This window comes from Petaurus breviceps, unplaced genomic scaffold (assembly GCF_028583685.1).
Source record: "Petaurus breviceps papuanus isolate PSGF00001 unplaced genomic scaffold, PetGlider_PUasm1.0 138, whole genome shotgun sequence".
Classification (NCBI taxonomy): Eukaryota; Metazoa; Chordata; class Mammalia; order Diprotodontia; family Petauridae; genus Petaurus; species Petaurus breviceps.
The window spans coordinates 2,669,221-2,678,180 of NW_027185694.1; the positions used below are offsets into that span (position 1 = coordinate 2,669,221).

The 8,960-nt window shown below is 39.6% G+C and overlaps 1 protein-coding gene across 1 annotated transcript in view; it reads left to right on the plus strand.

Moving 5' to 3' along the window:
- FRMD3 (FERM domain containing 3) overlaps nt 1-8,960 on the plus strand; it is a 348,473-nt gene that overhangs the window by 50,542 nt on the left and 288,971 nt on the right. The gene's annotated exons all lie outside the window — the stretch shown is intronic.

The window sequence follows — 8,960 nt, forward strand, 5'->3', positions numbered from 1 at the left end:
GAGAGAGAGAGAGAGAGAGAGAGAGAGAGAGAGAGAGAGAGAGAGAGAGAGAGAGAGAGAGAGAGAATATGAAGACATCTACAAGATCACCCTTAGTCATGTCTGAACAGTATAATTTCATCATTTTGAAGTATAGTGAATTCTCTAAACCTTCCTTAGTAGAGAGTTTTCTTATCTAGGAGTTCCTTAGATCGATGAAATCACATATCCCATCCCTGTCCCTATCTTATAGTAAACTATAAAAATATACAGATTCTCCCTCTCTCTCTCTCTCTCTCTCTGTCTCTCTCTGTCTCTCTCTGTCTCTCTCTGTCTCTCTGTCTCTCTCTCTCTCTCTCTGTCTCTCTCTCTCTCTTTCTCCCTCTCTCTCCCTCTACTCCTCCTCCTCCTCCTCCCCCCCTTTCTTGCCTCTTCTTCCCTCTCTCCCTCTCCCTCCTTTTTTTTTCCTGGGTGTCTCTCTTCCAGACTGGAAGTCCAGCTTCTCATGGGTCCAATGCCCATATTGATTTGCCCTGTAGTTTTAACCTGCTCCGTTTCCCTATTCTCTTTAGGCAACCTGGTGACCCCTAGTTCCTGAGAGCTCATTATATTTATGCTGAACTTAGTGTGGACACTGATTGGTTTAGTCCACTGTAGCTTCCAGCTCCCAAGTTCCAGATATCTACCAGTCTTAGCCACCCTCACCCCCTCTGCCAGATTCTTAAAGGGTCTTACTTTTAGAACATACCTTTTATTTACTGGGGTACTATGGTTAGATAAATAGAGATAGAGATTTGCTTAGATAAATACTGCATTTGAATCTGAGTCAGATAACTTCCCCAGCAACAAAGTCCAGTCAGACAGATGACTGCTCAAAATACCACTTCCTGACTACAGGGAACACAACCCCTTCTTCTTGTAGAGGTCAGGTTTAGCAGCATTGGAGGTTTTCCTGGCTGACCTTCCTTTTTTCCATTGTATTCACCCGATGTTGGTTTGTGTAGGAAGGATGAGAACTAAGAGGCCTCTTGGTTTGCTGGGAATGCTGCAACAGCATTGGGTGCAACAAGAGATCCCTGATTGGCCATCACAAAGATCTGGATGGGACCCCAGTGCCGTTTGGCATTCTATTCTGCAATGGATGGAAGGAATTCCACTGGCTGACCTCTCTGTGTGCTGTGTCCCCAGACGATTTAGTACCCATGATGAGCACTCAGTTTGCCGGAAGGACATAATTTCAGCGTACTTTTGTCCCTGTAGGCTGTGTAAGGGAGAGAGGTTATGAATGGGGAGAGAGGAAATCAGGAAGATTATCAGTTTCAAACTGACACTCATATTCTGAGACCTTTCTCACTAAGTATGCAAAATGTAGTTATTGGGCCCTTCCTCTCTCCTGCATAGGACAAATAGTCCCTAGACATCTCTTCGGGCCTCGTTTTCAGTTGTTGTCCTCACCACTTCTTATATTAGAGAGGATGACAAGAGGTCAGTGGCCTATAGTCGCTGGAGTTTCGTGGTCTTTCCCTTCCCTCTGCTCATTTCCTGGTGGAGGTACTGTGCTAACCAGCAAGAAAATAACCTATAAAAGAATAAAAATGAATAATTGAATAATTAAGGATACTTACTCTGTGTAAACCTAAACCAACAAGTCAACAAGCATTTTTTAGAAAGTGCTTACTGTCTGCTAGGCACTGTGCTAAGCACCACAGATACAAGGAAAGGTAAAAAAAAAAAATAGCACCTGCCCTCAAGGTGGGAAAGAGAACAAGAAAACAAAACATTTTTGCTAAGTACACACACACACACACACACACACACACACACGAAGACAGCCCCTGCTTTCAAAGAACTCACATTCTTTGTGAACATTTAAGAAAATGGAGATCAGGATGGAGAAAAGGATAGGGTGATAGATATAAGGAAAATGAAGAGACTATAAGCAGGTTGGGAATCCTAGTGGCAATTTTCTGTTATTTATGTAGGAAGCTTACCACTGGTCCTTTAATTTTTTAATTAAAAAAAAAGTTTTTTTTAAAGAGAAGTTAAAATCCAAAGGTCCACCAAATGTTGTATTCTAGACCCCCAAACATGACTGTGATATCACTTGTGTTACTACCAAAGGAATTTGTTAAAATGGTTCTTTAGTTTTTAAGTTAGGGTGGATGATGTGATTGTCTTTCTCAGGAAATGTCTATTTCTGAAGTGGAATCTGTTACTGGTGACTAGCTCTCTTGACAACTGGGCTGGAATTTACAATTCTGTTTCTGCTAAGTAGATAGAGAAGACAAATATTTAAACAGTATTGCAAATACAAGGATGGAAATATCCTGACACTTGTTTTTGTTCTGTGAGCTAACCCTTCATTCTTACATCGACAATCTCAGTGACTTTGGCAGATCTCAAATCTGCTAATCTGGGAGAGAGTGCAATGTAATTCATAAATGCAAAATTATTTCCTCTTACAGCATAGTGTTACTGCTTTTCCTGTCTCCTCTTTCAAATTAGTCCATTATAACCCTTCAAACAACATCAGAATCTATGTTTTGACTTGGATTTTGGCATCAATATGCATTAAGAGGTCCTGGTTAGGAAAAATGTGACTCCCACAGGTAACAGTAGGTAATAGCAGTGATTTTTATGTTAAAACTGAATGGTGTAGTAATACAATCCTGGTCCTGGAATCAGGAAGGTATGAATTCAAATATTACCTCAGATATTAGCCATGGGTAAACATCTGACTCCCAGTTTTCTCATTTGTAAAATAAGGTAGTTAGGGAACGAGATTCTTCTAGTTGAAATTGAATAGTCAGGGTGGGTTGGAATCCAGCTGGGAGGACAGGTGAGTTTTGAGTATTTGATGCAGGGAACCTAACTTTGTTAACAAGTTATGAAAAAAAATAACACGGTCAAATATGTCACACCGTAGTCTTACTTTTTGTTTTGGTTTTACAGTTGTGCTGCTTCTTCTTAAATGGTAATCCGTTTCTGCTTTTGTTGATCCATTTGTTGTTTTTTTGGTGTGTGATCTTAGGTGCTAGAAGTTTTGAGTGATTATATATATTAGATTGGGGCTGCTGGTTATTGGTGGTACAGCCATCAGCTCAGTAGGAGATGGAATTTACATATAAAAATGATTAATGTTCAGAGCCACTCAGGTGTGTAGGAGGGATCAACATACCAGCCTAGGGCAAAATGCAAAGTGAGATGTTTCTAGGAGAGCCAGCCAGTTTGAATGCCTTTTGCTACCATTCCTTTCCACACAGGGAATTACAGTTTGGAGCTCTTTGACCTGTGATCAAAACAGAGGAGGGCATGGCTAGCTTCATGACACTCCAGTTCTACTTAATGAAAAGGCTTTTGCTCCAAGCAAGGGATTGTCCAATAAATAAGTCTTTATCATTGTGTTGCTATTTTTTTTTAAAACCACTGCATTAAACCTGTTTCTCGGGAGGGCAAGAATACAAAGTGTCCTTGAAACAGCAGCCACCAATATGATAGCTAATGGTGGAAATGAGAATGAATCTTTTAACAGTTAACAGCTCAGAGCTTCATTGCTGTTGGTGATTTTATCTAGAGATTGGGGGCGAGCCAACCTGGGTGCCTTTGTTGAGGCTGATAGGTTCATGCATACAAATTTAATTTGAGCCAGACTTGTCCTAGTGGGATTACCAGTTGATGGTAGGGTTCATGGTTACTGAATGTCATCAGCTCTTCACTTCAGGGGCCCACCTCTCGTGAGCTGGTTGGACAGGTAAGCAGTGTGTGAGCCCTATCAGATGCTGAAGTATTTGCAGATGACTTTTCACTAACTGCTTTGACTTCTTGAATTTTGTCATGTTCCACAAAAGTCCCCTGAAGGATATTAACACATTTCTAGGGTCAGGGAAGCAGGTGATTTTGAGACTTTATTTTCCCAGGATGTAGAAATGAAGTAAATGTATGATACAGTGTTCTCTCTTGTCTCATCTAGAAAGTTTTTTTTTTCTTTTTTTGAGATGTGTAGGGTTGTAGTTTCTAGGGAGTGGGGCAAATTGAAGTTTTTAATAAGTCAAAGAAGTTTTACAACAGATCAGAGAAATGTTTAACATTCAGGAAAAAAATGCAAAGATCTAGGTTCATAAGATTCTGTGTACTCTGATACATTTTTTGAGTCTAAATCTATGATGTTATCAGAATAGGGAAACTCTTAGTGTTCTTAGAAAATTACCTGTAAGCACTTAGAAATTAAGTGACTTGTCCAGGAGTTATACGGCCAGTATGTGTCTGAAGTAAATTTTTGTTGTTGTTGTTGAGGTAATTGTGGTTAAATGACTTGCCCAGGGTCACACAACTACTAAGGATTTCGGGTCAAATTTGAACTCAGGTCCTTTTGATTCCAGGACTTGTGCTCTATCACCTACCTGCTCCTCTTAGGTAAATCTTGAGCCTCATATCTTGATTCTAAGGCTGAGTCTGTCTATTCCACTGTTATGCCTCTCATTTTTAGTTTGATCTCCTCTGTGGGGAGTTGATTTTAAAAAAGCCCAAAACTGAGGGGTGGCTAGGTTGTGCAGTGAATAGAGCACCTGCCCAGTAGTCAGGAGGACCTGAGTTCAAATCCAGCCTCAGACATTTTACACTTACAAGCCATGTGACCTTGGGCAAGTCACTTAACCCCAATTTCCCCTCCAAAAAAAGCCTCCCCCCCAAAAGCCCAAAGCCACCCTGATGGTTTATTAATAATAATGGTAATCATAATACCACCATGAACAGTAACATCTAACATTCTTATAGCTGATCCTTCCAAATTTGGGAGATAAACACCACAGACTTTATTATCCTCACTTTATAGATGGAGGGTTTGTTCAGTTAGTAAGCATTTATTAAGCATCTGCTCTACAGTATATTTTAAAAATCTTCATGCAGCTTTAATTTTTAAAAAGTTCAAAATATAAATGTTACAAATTTATCAGAAATAACATTTGAAAATTTAATTATTTAATTTTTATACTTTTAACAAATTTTAATAATAAAATTTTTAATTTTAATAAGACAGGACATTCTCTCATTATATATTGCCTAGGCAGCACCTTCTGGATGACACTTTCTCAGACCAATGCATTGGTAGAGGAAGTCTTCTTGCTTGGCCGCCTTTGTCTCCTAATCCGTCTTCATTAGAATTTTTCTTGCGGAGTCATGTCAAAACTGCCCTAGTTGCATCAAACCCTCACTCTTTGGATATGCTTTAAGGCTGGGATTACAAATGCAATCCTTTTAGACAGTGAGTAGCAGCTGATGAAAATTTTTACAAAGTTTGAAAATCAACTAGAGTGATGTATAGCCCAAGTTATGTTGAGTATTATTAAGAAACATTTATATTTTAAAATTTTAAATAATGAATTAGTTAATAATGTGTTCTTTAAGAAAAGATAAACTATACATAACTGATTTATGTTTTCATATACAATCCTCTTTCTCTTCTTCACACAAGGGAATGTTTATGTTATATTTGTCTAGTTCATAATAGAAAAAGAACTTTATAAAAACAAATGCATGATAGAAAAATATGAGTGGATATGATAGTATCACATGGTGATATTGAGGGAAAGGCATGGACAATCCACGTGTCAAAAAATGTCAAAAAAGGCTCCCAGCATATTGGGTGGCCTCCTTGTTAAGAACCCAGAAGAAGACAAAGTCAAGAGTCCCACAGGATGGATAGTCATGGTTTGACTGTGATCTACATTGTTGGAGGAAATACTGCCATTGATAAGATCACAGATCCTCTGGGTATATTGGAGAGTATCCTTACTATCTAGGACGATACCTTGCTTCTGCTGAATAAGTGTTTTTTGGGTTTAATTCATTGAACCTGCTGTTTTTTTTTTCTAGATTTCATAGGTGTTAATGAAGACAGCTATGGTATAAAAACTCTTCAGCTGATGGGGTGGTTTTCCAGCATGGAAACCTTGCACAGGATCATGTGACTCATACTCTTGAGTATGAGAGTTTGAACCTCTTCTCCTTTTCTGGCTCAACTCCTTCTCCATTACCCAGCATGGAATTTCTGCAGTCTAAAACCTTGCCTCCTGCGATTTCCCCTCTTACATCTTGTTGTGAATTTCTGCTTTTATCCAGTTTGCATTTCTGGCATGACCTCCCACAAAATAAAGTTGGCTCTTTCCAAATCATTGAGCTCTCTACATATGGCTCTTGCTATTGACATGTTAGAACACATTTCTGGCTTTCTATTTGTGTTGACATTTCTCTGCTACCCTTCCCCCAAGCAGAGAAAAGTTAAGTGATTTTCACTTGACTTTCCCTAACTTTGATGTTCATCAGATCCTATCCTGAGTTTCACCCGGGGGCTAGGCTGGATGGGTTAGTGAATGACTTAGTCGTTCATCAGTTCATCTTGATAGTGATCCATTTTGGCAGTTGTCATTTTGCTTCACTACTATTCCGACTCTGGAATCTCTGGTGTCCAGTTTTTCTTTTCATCTGTCCAACTTGGCCCAGCCATCCCTTCTTGGCAAGATGCTGGGTTGTATTGACTAGGACTTGGGTAATTGACTATGCTTATTGTTTGACCTCATGTAAGGGGGCATTCTTACATCTTTGCCAACACACTGATGTTTTGCTTCATTTGCCCAGTTTTTCTTCGAAGACTCATAGTGTCTAGAGGGACAGAAGGTAGATAATGGTAGTTTTGAAAGTAGTACAGTATGAGTTTAAGATGATGAAAGAGAAAGACTCGTTGGGGATTCAGTGTTGCTCAGAATTGATGGTCCCCTTTCTCTACCACAGTGTTTATTTTTATTTTTTAAATGATTCTATTTCTATTTTCTGTTCTTTACACTACCTTAGTTATCCCAAGTATCCTTCCCCCACTCTCTCCCAGAGACCCATCCAAAATGACAAATAGTATTTGTTTAGAGAGGAGAACAAATCAACACAATTGGTAGATAATATTGGGAAAGTTTTTTTTTTAAGTATGTAATATGTAACATTTATGGACCTTCTACTTCCACACGGGGTAGGTTGGGAGTATTTTCTCATCACTCTTCATTTCAGTTCCACTTGATTTTTACATTTTTGTCACATTTACTTTTGATTTTTCTTTTGGTGTGCATTGTTCTTTCCATTCGCATCAGTGTAGTTATGACAGTATATATTGTCTTGGCTCTGCTTACTTAACTCTGCATCAGTGTATACGTAGGTCTCTTTATACTTCTCTTTATTCATCCCTTGCATTATATTATACAGCATAGCAATAATACCACACCACTATAGGTGCTTGGTCTCTCTCTCCCTCTCTGTCTCTCTCTCTGTCTCTCTCTGTCTCTGTCTCTCTGTCTCTTTCTCTCTCTGTCTCTGTCTCTCTCTCTCTGTCTCTCTCTCTCTCTGTCTCTGTCTCTCTGTCTCTGTGTCTCTCTGTCTCTCTCTCTCTCTCTGTCTCTCTCTGTCTCTGTCTCTCTGTCTCTGTGTCTCTCTGTCTCTGTCTCTCTGTCTCTGTGTCTCTCTGTCTCTGTCTCTCTCTCTCTGTCTCTGTCTCTCTGTCTCTGTGTCTCTCTGTCTCTGTCTCTCTCTCTCTCTCTGTCTCTGTCTCTCTCTTGCTATATTTATGACATTCAGCCTGTATCATATGTGTTTAGCCTTTGGATCATTTGATTAAGTCCTAGTTTCAATTCTGGGTGTCTGGGACAGATCTGAACCCAGACCAGAATAACTGCTAACTTAATGTCCTCTTTTCATAGGTACCTGGAATTTGTAATATGGTCAGACAAAATCTCAGCCAACAAGAAGTCTCTTTCAGAGAGCCATCTGGAAATTAAAGTCCCAATTGGACAGATGCAAAATGTCAGTACATTAGAAATCCCAAAGGCAACCCGGATTAGGAATGAAGGACATGGAAATGGGGAGATTTGGTGATGAATATTCTAGTCTAGTATGCGACATACAGGCTAGTGGGGAGCAGAAATAAAGTTGATAGACTAGGTCAAGGAACAAAGTTCGTTGGGCTGGGTTGAGGCACCGAGGAGATGATAATGATAGTTCAAATTTATGTATCCCTTTAAGGTTTGCTGATAATCATTTTGCACATCAATGGCGTGACACAGGTAGGAGATCCAGTCACTGGGAGAATGGAGTCAATGGGGTCACAGGCAGTCGTGGTCAGAGCAGAATGCTGGGGTATCTGAAAACAAAACTTTGAGCTATAGGTCTATGGACCTCTATATTTTATAGTTCAGTATGTCAACAGGTATTAAGTACCAACAGTGTGCTGAGCATTGTACCAGGTACTTGGGGAAGAAAGACATAAATGAAACAGTCCCTCTTAAAAGATTTTAAATTAGATTAAAAATAGTAAATATATATATGTATGTGTGTATATATATACACACACATATATACAAGTATATATGTATGTATGTGTATACATATATTTATATGTATGTGGTGGGGAGAGTTGGGAGGGATAAAGAAAATCCTCATGTTTGAGCTTGATGTTTGAGCAGACCTTTGGAGGAAATTTTTGTTGTTTTTCAGTTGTTTTGGTTGTGTAATCTTCTTCAAGAAACCATTTGGGTTTTCTTGGCAAACATACTGGGGAGGTTTGGCATTTCCTCCTCCAGCTCATTTTACAGATGAGGAATATGAGGCTAACAGGATTATGTGGCTTGCCCAGGGTCACATAGCCAGTAAGTGTCTGAGGCTGGATTTGAACTCTGGAAAATGAGTTTTCCTGGTTCCAAGTCCAATGCTCTATCCACTGCTCTATCCACCTAGTTGCCCTTGGAGGAAACTAGTAATTCCAAGATGTGGAAGGACCAGTGGGTGCATTCTAGGTGTGGGGGGCAACTTGTTGGAAAGGCATGGAGATGAGGAACAGAACATCATCATGGCTGAGGAGCAGCAAGAAGGTCAGTTGGACCTGTCTTAGGAATACCTTAAAGGGAATTATATAGAAAAAAGGCTAGAAATATAGGGTGGAGTGGGGT